Source organism: Zea mays, chromosome 6 (genome assembly GCF_902167145.1).
Source record: "Zea mays cultivar B73 chromosome 6, Zm-B73-REFERENCE-NAM-5.0, whole genome shotgun sequence".
Taxonomy (NCBI): domain Eukaryota; kingdom Viridiplantae; phylum Streptophyta; class Magnoliopsida; order Poales; family Poaceae; genus Zea; species Zea mays.
In genome coordinates, this window is record NC_050101.1 from 47,544,639 (window position 1) to 47,569,858 (window position 25,220).

At 43.8% G+C, this 25,220-nt stretch overlaps 1 pseudogene; it reads left to right on the plus strand.

Moving 5' to 3' along the window:
- Positions 1-4,201: 4,201 nt before the first annotated feature.
- Positions 4,202-22,219, plus strand: LOC109940400 (uncharacterized; annotated as a pseudogene).
- Positions 22,220-25,220: the final 3,001 nt, after the last annotated feature.

Below are 25,220 nucleotides of genomic sequence, written 5' to 3' on the forward strand. Positions count from 1 at the left end.
TAACAATTTTCACAACATAAGTTGCTACTAAAAAGGGGTGCCCAATATGTTACTTCGAAATCTAAACCAATAAGAAGGATTATGTAATGGCACAAGGCTCATAACTACTCTAGGAGACATGATTTTAGATGCTCAAATAATAACTAGAATGCATACTGGAAAAACTATACTCATTCCCAGTAAATGCCTACCACTCAAGTGTCACACCCGAATTTTAGGGGTCCAAAACTCGAGCGCGAAATAATCACCAAGTATGCTAGGATCAAGTCTCACACATATGATGACTCGTGGTACATAAACGAATGTCACATCATTAATATATAATGGGTTCTGTACAAAATAGTTAAATAATTACATCATGCGAAGACAACGATCTAGCAACACAAAGTTGAATGGGAGACGACAACCTAGACCACTCACGAACTCATCACAGCATCCTTCGTGCGCCTCATCCTGCGGTACCTGTTCTTGACCTGGGGGGATGTGTGTACAGCAAGGGTGAGCTCACATACGTTCATCGCTCAACAAGTTGTGGGGAATAATGTGCATGAACTCACCAAAGGTGGGAGCTCATGTGAATTGTAAGGCTTACCAAAGGAGATGGTTAAAGCTGAGCATTGCTTTTAAAGTTGGTCAAGATTTTATTAGCAGTTACTAAGTATAAGTAGATACCAACCCAATTAAGTAAGAGATCAAAATTGATAATAACACCCGCGATACAATGCACATGACAGATTAAGTTTAGTTCCATAAATTAATCATGTGAGAGTCCTGAGCTGCTCATGACCGCGAGCATGGCTGATATACCAGTTTTACACTCTGCAGAGGTTGCGCCCTTTACCCACAAGTCATGTATCCCGTCTAGCCAGGTTTAGCTCGACCCTTAGACACTTCCGAGGTGAATGGCTAGGGATCCACTACGAGGCATTTACAAAGTTCCACCGCTACGGTTTCTGAGAAGGGCAATATAGGAATCCTTCGTCCAAAAAGCCATCGCAGCATGATCGACTCGAGAACCTCCCTATACGCAGCTCCTCTACCGCCCTTGCCCCTTTTGGGTAAGGTAGTCCTCCACTAGCTTTCCTAATTAGTCAGCCAAGGGCGTCCCATTCCACCCTTGTGGTAGCACGAATATCTGAAGTTAAGCAACATGTTCCAATTAACACAATGATCTTGTCATGAACAATAATTAGAACAACAGTATAACTAGAACATGATCATAATATAATATTTATCCCAAAATCAGGTAAAGCAATAGCAAAACTGCCCAAAAGTTCAGTGGTAAACAAGATGTGGGATAAATAAGTCTAGGGAAACCTATTAGGTTACATCAGATTAACCTGAGCATGTCATAGTGATTAACAGGAACATTATTGGGTAAAAAAGTGATCAAGGGCATAACTTGCCTTAGACTCGAGATTCCTAGGTACCAACTAGTTCTTCAAGTGACTCGTAAACTCGCCTCTACTCGTAGCAATACAAATAAACAAGGTATATGCAAAATTAACATCACACCAAACATAAGAACATAGTGCATAATAATGATCTACGCGTCGTAACTCGATCCTAGGTTCGAGAACCACTAAATTCGGAGTTATGGTTAACGAGTTGTGGTTTTCTGTAGATTTAAGGTTGGATACAAAAGAAATTTAGTGCATAATTTTAACCTATGTTTCATAACAAAATAAGGTTACCAGATGATAAACAATTATAATATGAATTTATTGCAACTGGAATGGATCAAAAAAGAGTTAAATTCATAGAGTTATGAATTTCCTAAGATTGGGACTTTATTTTTTGCACTAAAAATGATTTCTGTATTTATTTTAATCAATTACTCAGCTATCTGGACTGGGGCCATTAATACCACAGAGCTCTGGGTCAAAACTGCAAATTCTAGGGCTCTATTGTAATTACTTTTGTATTGCCGTGGAGCGCGGGTTGATTCTTAAAACATTTAAGGATTCTTTTGCAAATTTACATGGCCGAAGAGGTACGCTTCGACTAGGACTGTTGGATCACAAGCCCACCGTCAGGATTAGATCGGACCCCAGACGAACCAGAACGTGCTCCCAATTGTCAGATCCGATCCCAATGGTGTGGATTAGATCTGGCTTTAACCCAAGCGGTACACGCTTGAGGTTGTTGATTCGAAGATCGACGGTCAGGATGTTATAGAAGCCTTAATTACCCACGCCCCACCGATCAAGATCGAAAGGTGGAAGGACGCGGAGTTCAGAGCGCATACCTAGTCAAATCTACATTGTTCCTGACGATCGGACGGTCACCATTCCCCCATGTCCGAACGATACGCGAGATCTTATCGTGTCCATCCATTTTCGATCTGATGGCCCCCACGCGTCTTCTCCCACACGAACTTTACCGACGGTGGAGGCGCCCTGCCCACGGTGGAGGGCCCGCCAGAGAAAGCCGAATCCGTGCACCCAGGATCAAACCCCCGATCCGATTGATTCTAAACGGTGCTACGAAAATAGCGAAGATGTCTGGGGACCTTACCTAAGGACTGGAGCATCAGAGGATCATGGCCTCGAGGACCTGCGACATGGTGGTGGCCATACATTCCGTTGAGCAATTCCATGCACCACCGGTTTCAAGTTCACCTGATGAGGTCATGGGCGTCCCCCATGAGACACGAGGAAGACCCCCTGCCAACCGCCGAGGGCACAATGCCGGTGAACCAGATCTTCACCCACCCTGCATGGTGGCCCTCCATCTCCTTCCCAGCTACTCGCCGCAACGACGTGCTCTAAGGCGGGGCTCGACAGGAGTTCGCCAAGGGGGGTGCGGTACCCAGGTATTTATCACCGGGGTAGGACAGTCCGAGCCTAAGGGTGCTTGATAGGCGGGATTTTTGGGCTGTTACCACAACAAAACAACCCCGATGTTTACTCCATGTGCGAGATTGAGAGGGGAAAGAATGTCTAGCGCCCCCATCTCGCGGTCAGCCATCCGGGCAACAGAGAGCGCACATGGCCGAGGGGAAAGGTGGACGAAGTAGTGAAAATCACCGAGCAGATCTCGGGTGAGCCTCCAGCTTGAAGACGACCCTGACAAGCTGGGCCGACATGCCAGGCTCCCAGGTGAGAGGCACCAATGGCAGAGTTGGGCCGAAATGTGGAAGAGTGGCCCATCTGGCTTCCTCTTTTTTTCTTTGTTTATTTTTTTTATTTCATGTTTCCTATTTTCAACCTTTCAAATTCATATCAAAGTTAAAGTTTGATTTTGAATATCACATTTCAAATGCAGAAAACAAAATCCCAACATGATGCAATATATACTTATTATTATTATATTTTTATATTAACTATCATATTTCAAATGATGCAAATGTGTTGCACACACATAAATAACTTTAATTTTCAAGAGATACATTGTTTGTCCAATTAAAATCTTATTCAAAACTTAATGTTTTATGACCATTTATTTTGTATGATCTTTATGGAGAGATAATTTAATTTAAATCTTATGGAGAATACTTCTGAACATATAATTCAATGACACTATTAATTTTATATGAGGATCCTTTATTTAAATTTTTTGTTCTAAACCATAATTATTTAAACCTTAGGATAAACTTAAATTACCCAAAATATGATTTGAGGTGTTACATCAAGACAACCAAACTTCCTTTTGTGCTTGAAAGGAGACAATATCCTATAAACATTTGTTATGCTATGACAATCAATAAAAGCCAGGGCCAAACACTATCACTGGTAGGTATTTATCTCAAAAAAACTGTATTCACCCATGGACAACTTTATGTTGTTGTATCTCGAGTGACTTCAAGGAAGGGTTTGAAAATATTGATCGAAGACGACGATGGCAGATCAAGCAATGAGACAAAGAATATAGTTTATAAAGAAATATTTAGTCACATTACCACAAATGTTGCTGTTACATCCTTATAATTCTCAATATTACTACTTAGCTACACATTATGTCTTATTATATATCTTAGCATTACACACTACGGTAAGTTTTTACATGTCATACCCATCTCTTGTTTTACTAAACATGGTTTCTTAAAATAATACATTACCTTTCGCAAACTCCAGTCATTGTCCGTTCAATGGTCATTAGCTAGTGACTACTTTACTTCAGACACAATACATTTACCAAATTTCATATGTTGCATCAATTTATATGTCACTACTTCTCACATTCACAAGTTATTAAATTCAACCTAACTCTACATCACGTTTTTAGTTTTTGGTTATTTACACAAGAGTTCATTTTTTGATGCTAACATTTTCTCTTACTAAGCATAGAACAATGGAGTACACATTGCTACCTGATTTAACACCGCACAAGAAACATGCAACAATTCAAGTGCGTGTGGCTAGGAGGTGGCTTTTCCGTGGTGCTAATGATAACTCTGCACTACAACACGTTGATATGGTTCTAGCTGATCGAGAGGTATCAAGTCACAATATTTAGCTTTCATACATACATTTTACTAACATCAGCTCGCCTAACAAAAATTAATACTATGACAGGGTAATGCTATCTATGCTGAAATTCCAGCAAACTTGGCTAAACAAAAAGGAACATTGAGGAGAGAGGAGTTTATAACATCAGTAGATCCAGAGTTTGCGCAGCAAAAACTGCATCCAAAGCAGTTGATGGCGACAAATGATTTAATTCACGTTCAATACCATCATAAAATGTGAATTAAACCCTACAACATTGTTTCCATCATATGTTTGCCGTCTAACACTGTTTCATTAGATTGGATATATTATTCAGAGCAAACCAAACTTTCTTGGAATTACTACACAACTTGAAATATATTATGTGGTGCTCATTGCTTCTACTCACTTAACTGATATATTCTAAATTCAAAATTGGTGGCAGATGTTCTTGGTGTCATCACCGACGTTCATGAACTGAAATCCATACATATCGAGAGCCAATTGACCCCAACATTTACAAGGAACATTATTATAGAAGATCTCAGGTACTGCAAACCTGTCTTTTATAGTATATTATTTTATATTGCATGGAACCACATACATTCACATATAACTAATCATAAAACATAGAAACATATTGAGAGCACCTAGAGGGGGGTGAATAGGTGATCCTACAAAAATCAAGACTAAATAACACAAACTTGGTTTATAAAATGTTAGTGAAGTCAAAACCAAGGTGCTATGAATAGAGAGGGAAAGAACACTTCACTTGATTGTTCCTTTAGAATGTGTATTTGAACTTAGGAACAATAGCGCAAGTGATTAAGTGAGAACTCTAAGGAAGAAAGCAATCACAATAGAAAGTCGCACAAGAGACACGATGATTTTATCCCATGGTTTGGCCAATGCCTACTCCAAGTTGTGGTGACCTCCTTCGGTCAAGGATTGAACTCAATCCCTCTCAAGTGATCCAAAGATCAAACTTGAGTACCACAGTTTTCTTCCTTTTCTCAATTATTCCCTTTGTGATGAATCTTCACAAGTTGGAGCCTCTCACCCTTACAAGATTGATCACACTTAAACCACAAGAGTAAGGGAAAGAATAGAAACACACGCAAGAGCTAGAGTTGCAGCAACGACACACACAAGTCAAGAAACGAGCACACAACACAGTGCAGCAAGTTCACAGCTCAGACGATTGCTCAAATCTCAAACACAAAGAATCGAATGCGTGCTTACGGAGTCTAGGCATCTTAGAATGTTCAAGATTTGCTTGGTATCCTGCTCCATGCGCCTAGGGGACCTTTTATAGCCCAGAGGCAGCTAGGAGCCGTTGGAGCTGCATTTGCAAGGCAATAGTTGCCTTCTGTCCGTGGGCGCACCAGACAGTTCGGTGCACCACCGAACAGTGAACAGTGCGTGATCTCCTTCCTTTTCTGGCGAAGCCGACCATTGCAGCCATGGCCCCCTTGGCACAACGGACAGTCTGGTGCGGCCTCGTGACCGTTGGCGCGGGCCACGCGTCGCCCGCTGATTGCGCTGTCGACCGTTGGCGCGGGCGCAGCTGGCTCACCGGACAATCCGGTGCACACCAGACAACCCGGTGAATTATAGTCGTGGCTCCCCTAACTTTTCCCGAGAGCAGCGAGTTCGTCGCGTGCGCCAGCCTGGGCACCGGACAGTCCGGTGCACTGCAGGCTCGTGCAAGTCTGACTTGTTTCAGCTAAACTTCTTTTGCTCCTTTTGGACTTGACTTAACTGAGTTCCTGGCACTTAGACAAACATGTTTAGCACATAAAACAATTGACTAAGTGTCTAGAACTTACCTTTATACTTGATCCATCTAGATTTGCATTATGTCCTCATCGGAACTCAATTTGCTTCATATACCTTTGCTCAACATCATGTTAGTTCACACATATTGTGTTGTGCATCTAATCACCAAAACAATATAGAAATGGCCCAAGGCACATTTCCCTTTCAATCTCCCCTTTTTGGTGATTTATGCCAACATATCAAAAAACAACTCATTTTGAACTAACATATTAAAAGAGCTCAAAAGTGTAGATTTATGTCAAATTGAAGACCAATAAGATTATAATAGGATTCGGTATATTTGGATCACTTTTGCCAACACTTGGTTTATTTTCACAAAACAAGTTCTTTTCCTATCTCTATATCAAAAACACTTGTTTTGGCAAATCAAAAGATCTTTCAAGAGTAAATTTGATCAAATGCCAAAAACTCCCCCTTCTCCCATAATCAAATTTCTCCTCCACAAGAGAATAGTTTTTTTTGCAATAAGAGGGTTTTGATCAAACACCAAGAATCTATCACTAAAATTTTGAAATTCACAAGTGGTTAGCTGATCCAGTTGCTTTGGCCTTAATTTCTGCCCCTTTGGCATTAAGCACCAAAACTGGAGAACTATTTGGCCCTTTAACCCCATTGCCTCAACAAAATGTCAAATAAGATTAAAGGCAATGAGAAAACACAAATAAGAACTTGGGACAAGATACATTGATACCAGAATGTAGTGGAAGCCCTTTCTTTGTCCAAGTTCACCTTTTCCCTTTCAATTCAACTTTGAGACTATATCAAAACTACTCAAGCAAACATGTTAGTCTCAAAGGATCAAGTTGTAGTACATCCTCCCCCTAAACATGTGCATCATGTGCATATGGACTTGTGAAGTCCGAGGATGACTCGTACAACTTGAGCACCAAAAAATAAGCAAGTAAAGACATTAACGCTTAAAGTAACATGATCAAAGGCATAAAACACATGTATGTTATAGATTAATCCTAGTTCTACGAATCTAAGACATTTAGCTCATTACGCAGCTTGCAAAACCTTTTCTCAGCTAAAGGCTTGGTGAAGATATCGTCTAGCTGGTTCTCGGTGCTAATATGATAAATATCGATATCTCCCCTTTGCTGGTGGTCTCTCAAAAAGTAATGTCGGATGTCTATGTGCTTAGTGTGGCTGTGTTCAACGAGATTATCCGCCAAACGGATTGCACTCTCATTATCACATAGGAGTGGGACTTTGCTCAGATTGTAGCCAAAGTCCCGGAGGGTTTGCCTCATCCAAAGCAGTTGCACTCAACACTGTCCTGCGGCAACAAACTCGGCCTCAGTGGTGGATAGGGCAACGAATGTTTGTTTCTTAGAGCTCCAAGACTCCAGGGACCTACCTAGTAACTGACAAGTCCTTGATGTGCTCTTCCTATCAACCTTGCACCCGACATAGTCGGAGTTTGAATATCCGATTAAGTCAAAGGTAGACCCCTTTGGATACCAGATCCTGAAGCAAGGCGTAGAAACAAAATATCTAAGAACTCGCTTCAAGGCCACAAGGTGACACTCCTTGGGGTCGGACTGAAATCTGGCACACATGCATACGCTTAGCATAATATCCAGTCTACTAGCACAAAGATAGAGTAAAGAACCTATCATAGAATGATATGCCTTTTGATCAACGGACTTACGTCCTTTGTTGAGGTCCAAGTGTCCGTCCGTTCTCATTGGTGTCTTTGCGGGCTTTGCGTCCTTCATCCCAAACCTCTTGAGTAAGTCTTGGGTGTACTTCGTTTGGGAGATGGTCCCTTCCTTGAGTTGCTTCACTTGGAATCCAAGGAAGTAGTTCAACTCTCCCATCATAGACATCTCAATTTTTTGCATCATCACCCTACTAAACTCCTCACAAGACTTTTGATTCGTAGAACCAAATATTGTGTCATCGACATATATTTGGCATACAAATAAATCGCCATTACATGTCTTAGTAAAGAGAGTAGGATCAGTTCTCCCAACCTTGAAAGCATTAGAAATAAGAAAATCTCTAAGGCATTCATGCCATGCTCTTGGGGCTTGCTTAAGTCCATAGATCGCCTTAGAGAGCCTGTAGAATTGGTCGGGATACCTGTCATCCTCGAAATCAGGGGGTTGTTGCACATATACTTCCTCCTTGATTGGTCCATTGAGGAAGGCACTCTTCACGTCCATTCAAAACAACTTAAACGAGTGGTGTGGTCCATTGAGGAAGGCACTCTTCACATCCATTCGAAACAACTTAAACGAGTGGTGAGAAGCATAGGCCAATAATATGCAAATTGATTCAAGCCTAGCTATAGGAGCAAAAGTCTCCTCAAAATCCAAACCTACGACTTGGGCATAACCTTCTGGTCGAGCCTTGTTCCTTGTCACTACACCGTGTTCATCTTGCTTGTTGCAGAACACCCACTTGGTTCCCACAACGTTTTGTTTCGAACGTGGCACCAGGCTCCACACTTCATTTCTCATGAAGTTGTTGAGCTCTTCCTGCATGGCCAACACCCAGTCCGGATCCTGCAAGGCTTCTTTTACCCTGAAAGGCTCAATAGAAGAAATAAACGAGTAATGCTCACAAAAGTTAGCTAAATTGAGCGAGTAGTTACTCCCTTGCTGATATCACCCATAATTTGATCCACTGGATGATTCCTTTGAATTGTCGCCTAGACTTGAGTTAGAGGAGCTTGTTGTGCTTCATCCTCCTTATCCTGTTCTCCATGTGCTCCCCCTTGATCCAAGCTTTCATCTTGAGGTACTTGTTCCTCATCTTGAGTTGGGGGATGCACCAATGTAGAGGAAGAAGGTTGATCTTGATCTTGTTGTTGCTGCGGTCGCACATCACCTATCGCCATTGTTCGCATTGCGGCCGTCGGAACCTCATCCTCATCTACATCTTCGAGATCAACTTGCTCTCTTGGGAGCCATTAGTCTCATCAAATACAACGTCGCTAGAGACTTCAACTGATCCTGATGATTTGTTGAAGATCCTATATGCCTTTGTATTTGAATCATAACCTAGTAAAAACCCTTCTACAACTTCGGGAGCAAATTTCGAATGTCTACCTTTCTTTACCAAGATGAGCATTTGCTCCCAAATACACGAAAGTAGGAAACATTGGGTTTGTTACCGGTTAGGAGCTCATAAGATGTCTTCTTGAGGAGGCGATGAAGATAGAGCCGATTTATGGCATGGCAGGCTATATTCACAGCTTCCGACCAAAACCGCTTAGACGTCTTGTACTCTCCTAGCATTGTCCTCACCATGTCGATTAGCGTCCTGTTCTTTCTCTCTACTACACCATTTTGCTGTGGTGTGTAGGGAGCGGAGAACTCATGCTTGATGCCTTCCTCCTCAAGATATTCTTCTACTTTAAGGTTCTTGAACACAGATCCATTATCGCTTCTTATCTTTTTCACCTTTAGCTCAAACTCATTTTGAGCTCTCCTTAGGAAGCGCTTTAATGTACCTTGGGTTTCAGATTTATCCTGCAAAAAGAACACCCAAGTGAAGTGGGAAAAATCATCAACAATTAAAAGATCATACTTACTTCCCCTGATGCTAAGATAAGCAACAGGACCAAAGAGATCCATGTGTAGGAGTTCTAGTGGTCTTGATGTCATCATCACGTTCTTGCTTTGATGAGTAGTTCCACATCCTTTCCTGCCTAGCATGCTACACAAGGTATGTCTTTCTCAAAACAAACATCTGTTAGTCCTAACACATGTTCTCCCTTTAGAAGCTTATGAAGATTCTTCATCCCAACATGTGCTAGACGGTGATGCTAGAGCCAGCCTATATTAGTCGTAGTGATTAAGCATGCATGTAGATCAACATTCTCTTTTGACAAATCAACTAACACTACAAGAAACTAATAAATGTTCGTGGGTTAATTTAAGAACGTGGGTACCGACGTTCTTAATTAGGTTTTGTTCGTGAGTTAATTTAAGAACGTGGGTACCCACGTTCTTAAATTAAATTCGTGGGCCCATGGTAAAACCGTTGAACTTATCGTATTAGAAACGTCGGTACCCACGTTCTTAATTATTTCAAAATCAACTCAAAGATTGGGGGCGTGTGGGGGACATATATCCCCCGGGTCCACTAGAAAGCAAGAAGGCCTCACGCGGGGCCTCGGGCTAGTTACCTCGCAAGGCCATCCCTTCGTGGGCCGGGCTAGAGCTATTGGCGGATGGGCTGACTTGAGAAGGCAACAGATTCAAGCCCAGGCAACCCGTCAATTCGTGCGCTATCGACAGCAACCACCCGACTTTCCCACACATGGCGTCCTTGAATATCGGGGCGGATTAGGGATAAGTCGGCAATATTGTAGGAAGATCAGTTCAGCCGGTTCACTATTATTTAGGAGACACATGATCCTCATGTACACATGGAGCACCCCACGGTCGAGTATATAAGGTGCAGGGGGTACCCCATCATTTCCATCGACCATCTACTTATCTCATTAGCTTTTCTCCATTCAGGACACTTCACCTGTAACCCACCACATAAAGATCCACTCCAGGAAGTAGGGTATTACGCCTCTCTAAGCGGCTCGAACCTGTAGAAAATTGTCTGTCCTTCTCTCGTGCATCTAGCACGAACCATTGAGCTACAGTCGACAGCACCGTCCTACCCAAAAGCACCACAAGGGGTAACCCTGGGTGTGTGGTCGGACTCTAAACACCGACAAGTCAGGCGAGGGGTCCCTACATTGGAGCTTCCTAGAAACTGTAGCTGGTTTTTTGAAGCTAGTGGAACTTTGTAAAGGCCTCGTAGTGTTACCCTGCCTCACCTACTCGGTAGAGGTGTATGGGAAGTCGCGATCCATTGGCAGATGGGTAACATGACTTGTGGGTAAAGATGTGCAACCTCGGCAGAGTGTAAAACTGGTATATCAGTCGTGCTCACGGTCATGAGCAGCTCGGACACTCACATGAGTAATTTGTGGAACTAAATTCAATTTGTCATATGCATTGCATTGCGGGTGTTGTTATCACTTTTGTTCTACTACTTAATTGGGTTGGTATCTACTTATACTTAGTAATTGCTAATAAAATTTGACCAACTTTAAAAGCAATGCTCAGCTTCAACTATCCTCTTTGGTAAGCCTTACACTTCACGTGAGCTCCCACCTTTGGCGAGTTCATGCACATTATTCCCCACAACTTGTTGAGCGATGAACGTATGTGAGCTCACTCTTGTTGTCTCACACCCCCACAGGTTAAGAACAAGTACCCCAGGATGAGGTGTATGGAGGATGTTGTGACGAGTTTGTGTGAGGTCTAGGCCATCGTCTCCCAGTCAAATTTGGGTTGCTGGATCATTGTCTCCTTATGATGTAATTATTTATTTATTTTGTACAAAACTCCTATTATATAATAAAGATGTGACATTCGTTTATGTACCACTATTCATCATATGTGTGAGACTTGGTCCCAGCACACCTGGTGATTATGCTCGCGCCCAGGTTTTGGACCCCTAAAACCCGGGTGTGACAGTGCTCAACTTAAAACATGCAAAAATGATTATGAGAAATTAAAATTTGCTAGATATGCCTACACCAATGGTAGACACCCCTCCATTAAGGATGGACTTGGTTTCCAAAAAGTAACCAATAACTTAACAAGCCAAAGGGCCTCTAGTCTCAATAAGGAGAAAGGGAAGGCTCCTATGGCTAGTAGCTCTTATTCTTCACATGACCAAAAGAACCATGCCTATCTTTATGCTCATGTTAAGAATGGTTCTAATGTTGCTCATCATGATAGGTGCTATAATCATGTTGTTTTACCTGTTCGTCATGATGCTACATTTAATTCTCATGCCATGTTTGCATCTAGTTCTTCATATACTCATGGTAGGAATAGACCAAGGCGCCATCATGTTTCTTCTCATGTGCCTAGGAAGGCATTAAATGGATCAATCATGCTTTATTAAACATGTGATGCTTCATTTGTTCTTTTGTGAAAAAATGATAAAGAAGTTGCTAGAAGTTTGGGACCTAAGTGCAAGAGAAACAAAACTTGCATCTGTGTTCCAAAGTCTTTTGTGACTAACCTTGTAGGACCCAACAAGATTGGGTACCTAAAACCCAAGCTTAAATTACCTTGCAGGTTTATGCATCTGGGGGCACAAGCTGGATTATTGATAGCGGATGCACAAACCACATGACAGGGGAGAAGAAAATGTTCACCTCCTATGTCAAGAACAAGGATTCCCATGACACTATCATCTTTGGAGATGGGAACCAAGGCAAGGTCAAGGGTTTGGTTAAAATAGCCATCACTGCCGAGCATTCAATTTCAAATGTGTTTCTAGTAGAATCGATCGGGTACAATTTGTTGTCTATAAGTCAATTATTTCATATGGGCTATACTTGTTTATTTACAAATATTGATGTATCTGTCTTTAGAAGAAGTGATGGTTCATTAGCTTTTAAGGGTGTATTAGACGACAAGCTCTATTTAGTTGATTTCTCAAAATAGAATGACGATCTAGATGCATGCTTAATCGCTAAGACTAATATGGGCTGGCTCTGGCACCGCCGTCTAACACATGTTGGGATGAAGAATCTTCATAAACTTCTAAAGGGAGAACATGTGTTAGGACTAACCGATGACTGTTTTGAGAAAGACAGACCTTGTGCAGTGTGCCAGGCAGGAAAATAGGTGGGAACTACTCATCAAAGCAAGAACGTGATGACGACATCAAGACCACTGGAACTCCTACATATGGATCTCTTCGAGCCCGTTGCTTATCTTAGCATCGGGGGAAGTAAGTATGGTCTTGTAATTGTTGATGATTTTTCCCGCTTCACTTGGGTGTTCTTTTTGCAGGATAAATTTGAAACCCAAGGAACTTTAAAGCGCTTCCTAAGGAGAGCTCAAAATGAGTTTGAGCTCAAGGTGAAGAAAATAAGGAGCGATAATGGATCTGAGTAGAAGAATATCTTGAGGAGGAAGGCATCAAGCATGAGTTCTCCGCTCCCTACACATCACAACAAAATGGTGTGGTAGAGAGGAAGAACAAGACACTCATCGACATGGCAAGAACAATGCTTGGTGAATACAAGATGCCTGAGCAGTTTTGGTCAGAAGCTGTAAATACAACTTGCCACACCATAAACCGGCTCTATCTTCATCGCCTCCTCAAGAAGACATCATACAAACTCCTAACCGGTAACAAACACAATGTTTCTTACTTTCGTGTATTTGGGAGCAAATGCAACATCTCGGTAAAGAAAGGTAGACATTCAAAATTTGCTCCCAACACTGTAGAAGGGTTTTCACTAGGTTATGATTCAAATACAAAGGCGTATAGGGTCTTCAACAAATCATCGGGTTTAGTTGAAGTCTCTAGCAACGTTGTATTTGATGAGACTAATGACTCTCCAAGAGAGCAAGTTGATCTTGATGATGTAGATGAGGATGAGGTTCTGATGGCCGCAATGCGAACAATGGCGATAGGTGATGTGCGACCACAGGAACAACAAGAATAAGATCTACCTTCTTCCTCTACACTGGTGCATCCCCCAACTCAATATGAGGAAGAGGTACCTCAAGATGAAGGCTTGGATCAAGGGGGTGCACATGGAGAATAGGATAAGGAGGAAGAAGCACAACAAGCTCCTCCAACTGAAGTCCGGGCGATAATTCAAAGGAATCATCCAGTGGATCAGATTCTGTGTGATATCAGCAAGGGCGTAACTACTCGCTCATGTTTAGCTAACTTTTGTGAGAATTACTCGTTTGTTTCTTTTATTGAGCCTTTCAGGGTAGAAGAAGCCTTGCAGGATCTGGACTGGGTGTTGGCCATGCAGGAAGAACTCAACAACTTCAAAAGAAATGTAGTGTTGAGCCTGGTACCACGTCCGAAACAAAACGTTGTGGGAACCAAGTGGGTGTTCCGCAACAAGCAAGATGAACACAGTGTGGTGATAAGGAACAAGACTCGACTTGTGGCAAAATGTTATGCCCAGGTCACAGGTTTGGATTTTGAGGAGACTTTTGCTCCTGTAGCTAGGCTTGAATCAATTCGCATATTATTGGCCTATGCTGCTCACCACTCATTTAAGTTGTTTCAAATGGACGTGAAGAGCGCCTTCCTAAATGGACCAATCAAGGAGCAAGTATACATGGAACAACCCCCTAGCTTCGAGGATGACAGGTATCCCGACCACGTCTATAGGCTCTCTAAGGCGCTCTATGGACTTAAGCAAGCCCCAAGAGCATGGTATGAATGCCTTAGAGATTTTCTTATTTCTAATGCTTTCAAGGTTGAGAAAACTAATCCTACTCTCTTTACTAAGACTTGTAATGGTGATCTATTTGTATGCCAAACATATGTCGATGACATAATATTTGATTCTACTCATCAAAAGTCTTATGAGGAGTTTAGCGCGGTGATGATGCAGAAATTCAATATGTCTATGATGGGCGAGTTGAACTACTTCCTTGGATTCCAAGTGAAGCAACTCAAGGAAGGGACCTTCATCTCTCAAATGAAGTACACCCAAGACTTACTCAAGAGGTTTGGGATGAAGGATGCAAAGCCCGCAAAGACATCGATGGGAACGGACGCACACTTGGACCTCAACAAAGGAGGTAAGTATATTGATCAAAAGGCATATCAATCAATGATAGGTTATTTACTTAATCTTTGTGCTAGTAGACCGGATATTATGCTAAGCATATGCATGTGTGCTAGATTTCAATCCGACCCCAAGGCATGCCACCTTGTGGCCGTTAAGCGAATTCTTAGATATTTGGTTTCTACTCCTTGCTTTGGGTCTGGTATCCAAATGGTTCTACCTTTGACTTAATCGGATATTCATACTCCGACTATGCCGGGTGCAAGGTTGATAGGAAGAGCACATCAGGGACTTGTCAGTTTCTTGGGAAGGTCTCTAGTGTCCTGGAGCCCTATGAAACAAACATCTGTTGCCCTATCCACCGTTGAGGCCGGGTATGTTTCCGCAGGATAGTGTTGCGCACAACTGCTTTCGATGAGGCAAACCCTCCGGGACTTTGGCTACAATCTGAGCAAAGTCCCACTCCTATGTGATAATGAGAGTGCAATCCGCTTGGCAGATAATTCTATTGAACACAACCGCACTAAGCACATAGACATCCGGCATCACTTTTTGAGAGACCACCAGTAAAGGGGAGATATCGATATTTATCATATCAGCACCAGGAACCAGCTAGCTGAAATCTTCACCAAGCCTTTAGATGAGAAAAGGTTTTGCAGGTTGCGTAGTGAGCTAAATGTCCTTGATTTGCGGAACTTGGATTGATCTATAGCATACATGTGTTTTATGCCTTTGATCATGTTACTTTAAGCATTAATGTCTTTACTTGCTTATTTTTGCTGCTCAAGTTGTACAAGCCATCCCCGGACCTCACAAGTCCCTATACACATGATGCACATGTTTAGGGGGAGGATGTACTACAACTTGATCCTTTGAGACTAACATGTTTGCTTGAGTACCTTTGATATAGTCTCAAAGTTGAATTGAAAAGGAAAAGGTGAACTTGGACAAAAAAGGGCTTCCACCGCATTCCGGTATCAATTTATCTTGTCCCAAGTTCTTATTTGTGTTTTCTCATTGCCTTTGATCTTATTTGACATTTTGGTGAGGCAATGGGGATAAAGGGCCAAATAGTTCTCATGTTTTGGTGCTTAATGCCAAAGGGGGAGAAATTAAGGCCAAAGCAACTGGATCAGCCAACCACTTGGGAATTTTAAAAAAATTATTGTTAGATTCTTGTTGTTTTATCAAAACCCTTGTTGGGGGCCTTACTCTTTTGAAGGTCCTCAAAAACACGACTAATCATTTGCTTCTAGCATAATGTTGATTGTTACAGGGGCTTCGTCATAAACAAAGGTTCATGATGGGAGTTTACTCCTTTGTCGAAGGTATTCAAGATGAAGATATAGCCCGAAAATGACAACAATGAACGCCGAAGCTATAATCAAAAAGTGACAGCTTTGACTTAGAGTGGTGCCGAAGATCAAGCATGATGTTTAGCCGAAGAGGAAAAGATTGGCTAGGCCCTAATGATTTAGGCTACAGTTATGAACAGATGTCAAGGTCATAAATGTATTTTTACCCGGGCTGCGTCTTGTGCCTATAAATAGGTGAACAGTACAACCATACTGTTCACGCTGGATTGTAATCGCTCTCGCGGCAACACCTTCGAACAAGCCGAAGGTATCAATGTAACATTCCATATGCTTGTCATGTAATAAAGATATAAACTGATATATGAATGAATAATATTTATCATCTCTATGAATTGTTATTCATGTGAATGATGAAAGTTTGTCCTTCAAGACCTTCGTCTAAGGATCATTATATGCAAAAGGAGATGATGTTCCGGAGGATGAAGGTCTCTAATCTTTAACAATTGTGTTGCCTTGTTCTAGATTTGCAGCATTTGAGAACAAGTGAACAAAACGACCACCTTCGGCAACATCTCAGGCACTCACCTTCGTCATGCCGTCGAAGAAGGCAATGGCGCCAGGGGCTGCCCTTGCACCGCTGTAACACCCTAAATTTGGGGGTATAAAATTTCTTTCTTATTATCATCCAAATTCAAGTGTTACTCTTCTCTATCTCACTCTAGTTTCTATCTCTCTCTAGTTTCTCTCCCTCTCTTCCTCTTTTGATTAGGGTTAGTTTAATTAGTGAGGGATTATTTATTTTATTTTTCCCAAAACATATGAGTCATGAAATGTTGCATCATGTTGAACCCCAATTATTCTTTGAATTGTTGCACATGTTTGATTTGGTTTGAATTTGAAACTTGATTGAATTTGAATTGAAAACCCTAGAGAAAATAAATAGAAAAGGCATTAGAAATTCCCTGGAAATAGAAAAAGCCATTTCGACCCATTTAGCCCAAGTTGGCCCAGTCTCGCGCGCCCATGCCCGCGTGCCCTCGGTGCCTGACAGGCAGGCCCCGCCTGTCGGCACCAGCCTGCGCGCTCACTCCCTCTCTCCCTCTCGCTGCTCTGTGGGGCCGATCTGTCGGCGCCGTCCCTTTTCCCCGCGCCTGCTCTCTCTCTCTCTGTCCCACCGAGCCCACCTGTCAGTCATCCCCAACCTCCCGCCCACGATCCCCTGTCGTGGACGCGCCCATGACCGCATGTTCTTCGGCCACGTCCTTGCGCCTGCGTCCCTTTTGAACCTCGCGCCCTGCTCTCCCACCTCCCCTCGCTCACTTGCGCCCTCAGCCAAACCCCCTCGCCCTCTCTCTCGCTCTGCACGCGTGACCAGAGAGCTCCGCCATCGCCCACCGACGTCTGTCGCCCGTTCTACGGTCGCCGTGGAACTCCCCACCGTGTCTGTTGCCCTGGTAAGCTCCGCCCTATCACCCGACACATGGAACACCCCTCGGTTCGCCCCTAATCCGTCTAATCCGCCCGGTTCGCGCTCACCGAAGTTCTTCCTGTGCAGCCGGAGCTCCTTCACTGTCGCCCCGAGGCGTCCCTGTGTTTCCGCCGTTGCCCCGACACTCCAGCGTTTCCTCTCAAGGTGAGCAATCTCCCTGCGCCCCTATTTCCCTGTTTATTGCCCTGGTCATCGCGCGATTGCTCGCCGGAGTTGATCCACGCCGCCGTTAGCCCGCCTCATCGTGGTCTGCGCCCTCTGGTGTCCCCGTGCCTGCTTTGTGCCCATGGTCGAGTCCGTCGGACCACCCTGAGCCTGCCCGAGCTATTCCCCAAGCCTCTAGAGCCCCACCGTGGCCAGTCCCCTCATCTCCGGCGAGCTCTCGCCGCTGGACCGAGCGGCGCCACCGTGCTTGTGTCCAACCCCAGTCATTAGATCTCGGGCGTCCATCTGAGATTGGGCGGTTTAAACCTTAGCTGAACGAATCTAATACCAACCCTCCGATCTAGATCTGATCGCCCCTCTCTCTCCCCCTCACCCGCGGCCCTGCCGCTAGGCCCGGCTGGCCAGTCCGCCCTGGCTCGCTGACGTCCTATCCTCGCCTGTCAGTCACACCCGCGCGCCCATCCGAAGGGTTTAATCCTAGTCGTTGATCTCTGATCTGATGGCCAAGGTTACCCCGTACCCCTTCGCGTGTAAGTTTTACTTAAGAAACCCCCGGGTTTTAGGAAATCAACCCGTCGTCGTGAGTTTTAGCGCGCAGGCCCTAGTTTATTTTAAATAGCCCCTTGTGCTTTTGTTTAATCACAGAATTATCCCTAATTTCATATTTCAAACTTCAAAACTTGTTTATTTCATATCTTTTTCATATGAACTCCAAATTTAGTGGTTCAAATTGTAAAATGTTCATAAAATTATTCTCTGCCCAAATAAATTATGATCAGCTATAGTCTGTATACTTTAAATTTACACCTAGGATACAAGATTAATGTATATGTTAATTTGATTATTTAATGAAATAAATAAAATGAAAGCCCTAGAAGTTAAAGTATATTTAATCTTGTGAGATTAGTAATATGCATTACATGAATTCATCTTTGTTTTTAACTTTTCAGTCTCAACAAAATTAATAGAATTAGGTTATGTAATTATGGACCACACTTAAAGAATGATCAATTCTTAAATGAGATTAGTCCATCTTATAATCTAATCTCTTTCTTTGTTTAAATTACTACTTTACCTTTTTGAGATATGTGCCAAACACTAAGAGAGTAATTAACTCCTAATTAAGATTAGTTCATTCTATAATTTGATCTCTTTATCCTTTATTTAATACTATACCTTTTGAGATGTGCTCCAATGTTGGTACATGCTTGATGTGATGTTCATTTGTACTTTCATAATGTATTGAATGTATGATCGCTTTATTTAGACAACGAGCAGCTCGTGGTTCCTAAGTGTGTTGCCGAAGATCCCTCTCAGCAACAACCTGGTGAAGGCAAGTGTCCTCATACCTATCATGTCCTACTTTACTTTATAATTCATTGTCCCGCATTACATTATTGAAAGTTAAGGATTGACTAGTCTATATTTACCTTACCCTTGTTTACCTTTTTGGGTTAATCATGGTTAGTTTATGCTATTGCTTTAACTTAATCAATAAACATGATGTGATTATTTATGATACGATGATGTTATCTCGATGAGGTTCTTGTGATTACTTTAGGGGGCTCAGGCTGTTTCCTGAGTACCTCTCCGTAAAGACCTGTTTGGGGAGTGACAACCCGGGATAACAGTGCAACCATGAGGGTGGCATGGGACGCCCTTAGCTGTTTAATTAGAGGAACTAGAGGAGTAGTTGGCTTCGTCGTAGGGCCATCAATAGGGTCCGGGCACAGTACTTGCTCTGCCGAGGCTGGTTGCAGAGGTTCTTTGATTTGGTTTTGTTAGTCACCCTTCCTTTGGGGAGATGTACTATGTTTATCAAACTGGAGAAACCTAATGGTCGACTATGACCTCTGGGAAATCTTTGTAAAGGCTACATAGTGAGACCCTGCTAGGTCACCTTGGTAGTGATCAATGGGGAGGCTAGAACCCGAGCAGAATGGGCATCACGACTTGTGGGTAAAGTGTGCAACCTCTGCAGAGTGTTAGAAACTGGTATATCAGTCGTGCTCACGGTTAAGAGCAGCCTTGGGATCCTCTTTGATTAGAAGAACTTCGATTACTTTTATGATGATGATTAGCAATGATGGTTATAACTTTGATCTCTGGTATTTCCTCTTGGAGGAAGTACTTCTGGGTAATAACTGGGTTTATTACTAAAACTTGGCTCTACTTTTAGTAATAAAACTTGACCAACTAAAAGCAACTGCTAAACCTTAACTCCACATACAGCTAGTCCACTTAAGCCAAACGTGACATTTGCTGAGTACGTTGATGTGTACTCACCCTTGCTTTACAAACCACCCCACCCCAGGTTGTCCCCACTATACTCAGTGCTCAGGAGGAGATGTTGGTAACATGGAGGACTTTTAGGAGTTCCAGGACTACGATGAGTTCTAGTTTATTTTAGTGGCAAACCCCCAGTCAGCTGCATGTGTAGGCTTATCTTCTATGTTTCGTTTCTCTGCACTTTGATATTAATGTTGAACACTATGGATATGTATTAGACTCTATGGATGTCTCGGACATCTTGATGTAATTAAAGTACCTTTCCGCTAATTATTTTGAGCATTGTGTGATGATGTCCAATTATGTAATCATTGTGTACGTGAGTTCTGATCCTGGCACGTACATGGTTCACATTCGGTTTACCTTCCAAAACCGGGTGTGACATAAGTGGTATCAAAGCCTTGCTGACTATAGGACCGCTAACCTAGACTAGAATGGTCGCCCTAAGGACTATAGACCCCTACTCTTACCTTGACCTTAGTGTTCTTTCAAAAGTTGGTCATCTTGACCAACTCTATGTTATTTACTTATCTCAAAAGTTTCGTCTCACTTTTCTTTCTGTTTACTTTTTGGTCTCATAGTTCTACTCTTACTCTTGTGCTTACGATGTCTTTTGTAGATGGCTCGTATTAGGTGCACTGCACATAAGTCTGTGATCCCCTTTTTGCCTTCTCACCTGGCGGAGCGTCCACTATGTCATACGGTGCCAGGTCAGTCCAGTTACCTGGAGAGACTGCATCGTCGCCTGCACGAGGAGCAGGAGTGCCGATGCTAGGAGTAGGAGCAGGAGCAGAAGGACTCTTCCCCCTCACCTCAGTAGAAGGTGGAGTCCAAGAGGCCGCCTTCCCCTGCATCCCAGCCAGAGATGCCCCCTACACCACCACAGGGCATCCCGGCTGCTGGAGGAGACCCTGACGGAGACAGAGACGACGACGACATCGGTGGCAATTCGAGCCACGACATGGAGTGTTCGGAGGAGCCGGAGCCAGAGGGGTGGTTCGCTAGACCCATCACTCGTGACGCCACTCGTGGGTGTTACTTCCACGACGCTCTCGACACCCTGTTGTGTCGGGCCTTCGACTGACACACTTGGTCCGTCGAGTACCGTTGTGTAGTCTACCAGCATCATCGTGGGTTATACCTAGACCAGTGGGAGGCTACTTGCTTGGTGCGCCGTCCAGACGATGATCTTTGTGGTGCAGAGGCCTTCTTAGAGCACTATTCTATTACTGATAGGGATACTGTCGAGGCAGCCATGCAAGATGTAGCACGACGGGCACTTTCTCAGTATTACTCGTTGTTCAGTGGGTAGCTGACGGCCTTGACCTGAAGTACTACCCTCGCCGTTCAACCGACAATGCTGGAGGTGTGATTGTCTCTCCAGTTGGTGAGGGCAATCCCAGGCTGAACAGTATGGTCAACCTGGGCGCCGTGCTCAACGCCGAGCTGGACCACGCCCTTGACGAGTTGGGCAAGGTTCGGGCGGAGGTTGCGGAATCGCGTGCTGAGTGCACAACACACCACTATCTGGATGGTGGTTCTCCCGCCCCCGTCAGGATTCAGCACCCTTATCGCTCACTGCCCCATGGTCGCTTCGACTATGGAACCCCAGACTGCAGGACCCAGATAGATTTAGATCCATAGATCGACAGAGTCAGAGTCTGTAATAATGCTTAATTCAGTGTCTTTGTTTAGTCAGTCTTAGTTAGAATTAGTCTGCTTATCATACGTTGGAATGCTTGTCATGATGAACATGTAATGAAGTTGGATCTTTGTAATGATTGTCATCAAGGTGTGGGTATCCCCTGCAACTTGGTGTAGTTATTAATAAAGTCAGTTATTTAGTTGGGTAATCCATTTATTTCCACTTTCCTCTTTATCTGAGAAGCTGTCAGTGAAGATGATCAATTGTTCAGCGCTATGAAGATTTCCTTATATCTTTTCTTATGCTGAAAGACTGCAGAGTCAGATCTGATATGTGTGTGGTTTCTACAGATGTCTGAGAACAGACGCAGAGGTGCAAGGCATGCTCAGCCGGAACAGCAGGCACCACAGGAGGATGCAGCCCAACAGTAGCAGTTGCCACCACCACCCTGATGACAGTTGACTAGATGCTCATGATGCAAACTCAGGCAGTCCAAGCAATTGGTCAGACCTTAGCAGCGATGCAGCAGGTGCGCGCAGCAGCAGCCACCGCCACCTCAGCCTCCAGTGCAAGTCCAGATGCCGCAGGTGCCCAGAGACAAGCGGGCAAAATTCATGTGGGTCCATCCCCCTGTCTTTGCCCACTCTGCTGATCCCGTGGACGCCGAAGATTGGTTGCGTACTGTGGAGCGTGAGTTGCACACTGCTTAGTGCAACGATCGTGAGAAGGTGTTGTATGGACCCCAACAGTTGAGGGGAGCAGCACAGTCTTGGTGGGAGTCTTACCTCGCCACCCATGCCAACCCTGAAGCCATCACCTGGGAGGAGTTCAGGGACAACTTCCGTCGCTACCATGTGCCCGAGGGACTGATGATAGTGAGGAAGGAGGAGTTTCTTGCCCTGAAGCAAGGTCCCCTATCCATTAGTGAGTACAAGGATAAGTTTTTGTAGCTGTCACGTTATGCCCCAGAAGATGTCAACACAGATGCTAAGAGGCAGTACCGCTTTCTGAGAGGATTGGTTGATCCCCTCCACTACCAGCTGATGAATCACACTTTCCCTACCTTCCAGCATTTGATTGACAGGGCAATCATGACTGAAAGGAAGCGTCGGGAGATGGAAGACAGAAAATGCAAGATCGGTGGATCTCAGGCCGGGAGTAGCAGTCGTCCCCGCTACTCAAGCAACTCACCCCAGCAATTCAAGCAAGGTCACCAGCACCAGCACCAGCGTCAGCATTAGCACCAGTACCAGAGGCAGTTCCCTCAGCAGCAGCAGTAGTACCGTTAGAGCACTCAACCGGGACGAAATTAGTACCAGCATCAGAACAACCAGGTAGCTTGCCTTCCTGTCCTAGCAACCAACCAGAATAGCCAAGCCATTCCAGCGCAAGTAGGAGGTCGTGCATGCTTCTACTGTGGAGAACAAAACCATTGGATGGAGAACTGTCCAAAGAAAGCAGCTCAGCAGCCGCCAACGGTCAATGCTCCAGCAAGACGGGGAGCGCCACAGCAAGCACCAGGAGTCTGTGGTCAAGCCTACAACCGTGGAAAGGTGAATCACCTGGAGGCTGAGGTAATCCAGGATGCTCAGGACGTGGCAGTAGGTATGTTTCCAGTCGAATCCTACCCGGCAAAAGTATTATTTGATACTGGTGCCACGCATTCTTTTGTTTCTACATCTTGGGTAGAATCACATAACATCCCCTTAGAACCAATGTCCCACCTTTAAGAGTTAATTCAGTTGGGGGAAAAGTTCAGTCCGATAGGATTTGTCCGAATCTAAGGATTGAGATAAGGGGGATAGACTTCCCCGCTAGCCCAGTAGTAATGAGAACTCAAGGGTTAGATGTCATCCTAGGGATGAATTGGCTACACAGAATTCAAGCCACTCTCAGTTGTGACAAGAGAATAGTTAAGTTGGTGTCCCCATCCGGAAAGGAAGTAGTAACTAAGTTGTACTTGCCTGAACTAGAAGGAGTCTGTCACAATTTATCAGTAGATGACAAGGAGTCCAATCCAATTGAGGCAATTAGGATTGTGTCAGAATTCCCTGATGTATTCCCTGAAGAGTTACCAGGCATGCCACCTGAAAGAAAAGTTGAATTTGCCGTAGAGCTTATCCCAGGCACCGCCCCTATTTCCAAGAGAGCCTATCGAGTGTCCGGACCAGAGTTGGTGGAACTCAAGAAGCAAATTGATGAGTTGTTGGAGAAAGGTTACATCAGACCATGTACCTCACCTTGGGCAGCCCCAGTGCTATTTGTGGAAAAGAAGGATGGTACGAAGAGAATGTGCATTGATTACAGAGCTTTGAATGAAGTCACTGTCAAGAACAATTACCCCCTGCCGCGAATCGAGGACCTATTTGATCAGTTGAGAGGAGCCAGTGTGTTCTCAAAGATAGATCTGAGGTCAGGTTACCATCAGCTCAGAATCTGGCCTTCAAACATACCGAAGACCGCATTCATCACCAAGTATGGGTTATATGAGTTCATGGTTATGTCATTCGGATTGACAAACGCGCTAGCTTACTTCATGTACCTGATGAACAGTGTGTTCATGGACTACCTCGACAAGTTCGTAGTGGTGTTCATTGATGATATTCTTATATATTCCTAGAATGAGCAAGAGCATGAGGAACATTTGAGGAAAGTACTTCAGAGGCTACGAGATTGCCAGTTGTATGCCAAGCTTAGCAAGTGCGAGTTCTGGATCAGCGAAGTTCTATTATTGGATCATATTATAAACCGAGATGGACTAGCTGTGGATCCAAAGAAGGTAGCAGCGATTTTGGACTGGAAAGCACCAAAAGATGTCTGAGAAATCAAGAGTTTCATTGAAATGGCTGGTTACTATCGACATTTCATTGAAGGTTTCTCCAAGATTGCCAGGCCAATGACAGCCTTGCAAGCAAAGAAGGTTGAGTTCAAGTGGACCCCAGCGTGCCAAGAATCATTTGAAATGTTGAAGCAGAAGTTGACAACAACACCGGTATTGGTTCTGCCAGGTGTTCACAAGCCATTCTCAGTATACTGTGATCCTTCGTACACCAGACTAGGATGTGTGTTAATGCAGGAAGGGAAAGTAGTGGCATACTCGTCCCGAAAGTTGAAAGTTCGCGAGAAGAATTACCCCACTCATGATCTAGAGCTAGCAGCAATGGTTCATGCACTAAAGACCTGGAGACATTATCTTTATGGGCAGAAGTGTGATATCTACACAGATCACAAGAGCCTCAAGTACATATTCACTCAGTCAGAGTTAAACATGAGGTAGCGAAGATGGCTAGAATTGATCAAAGACTATGAGTTGGAGATCCATTATCACCCAGGCAAAGCAAATGTGGTTGCAGATGCTCTGAGCAGGAAGAGTCAAGTCAATATGTCGGCCACTCACCCGATGCCATTCGAGCTAGTGAAGGAATTCGACAGGATGAGTCTTGGATTTCTGAATAACACTCAA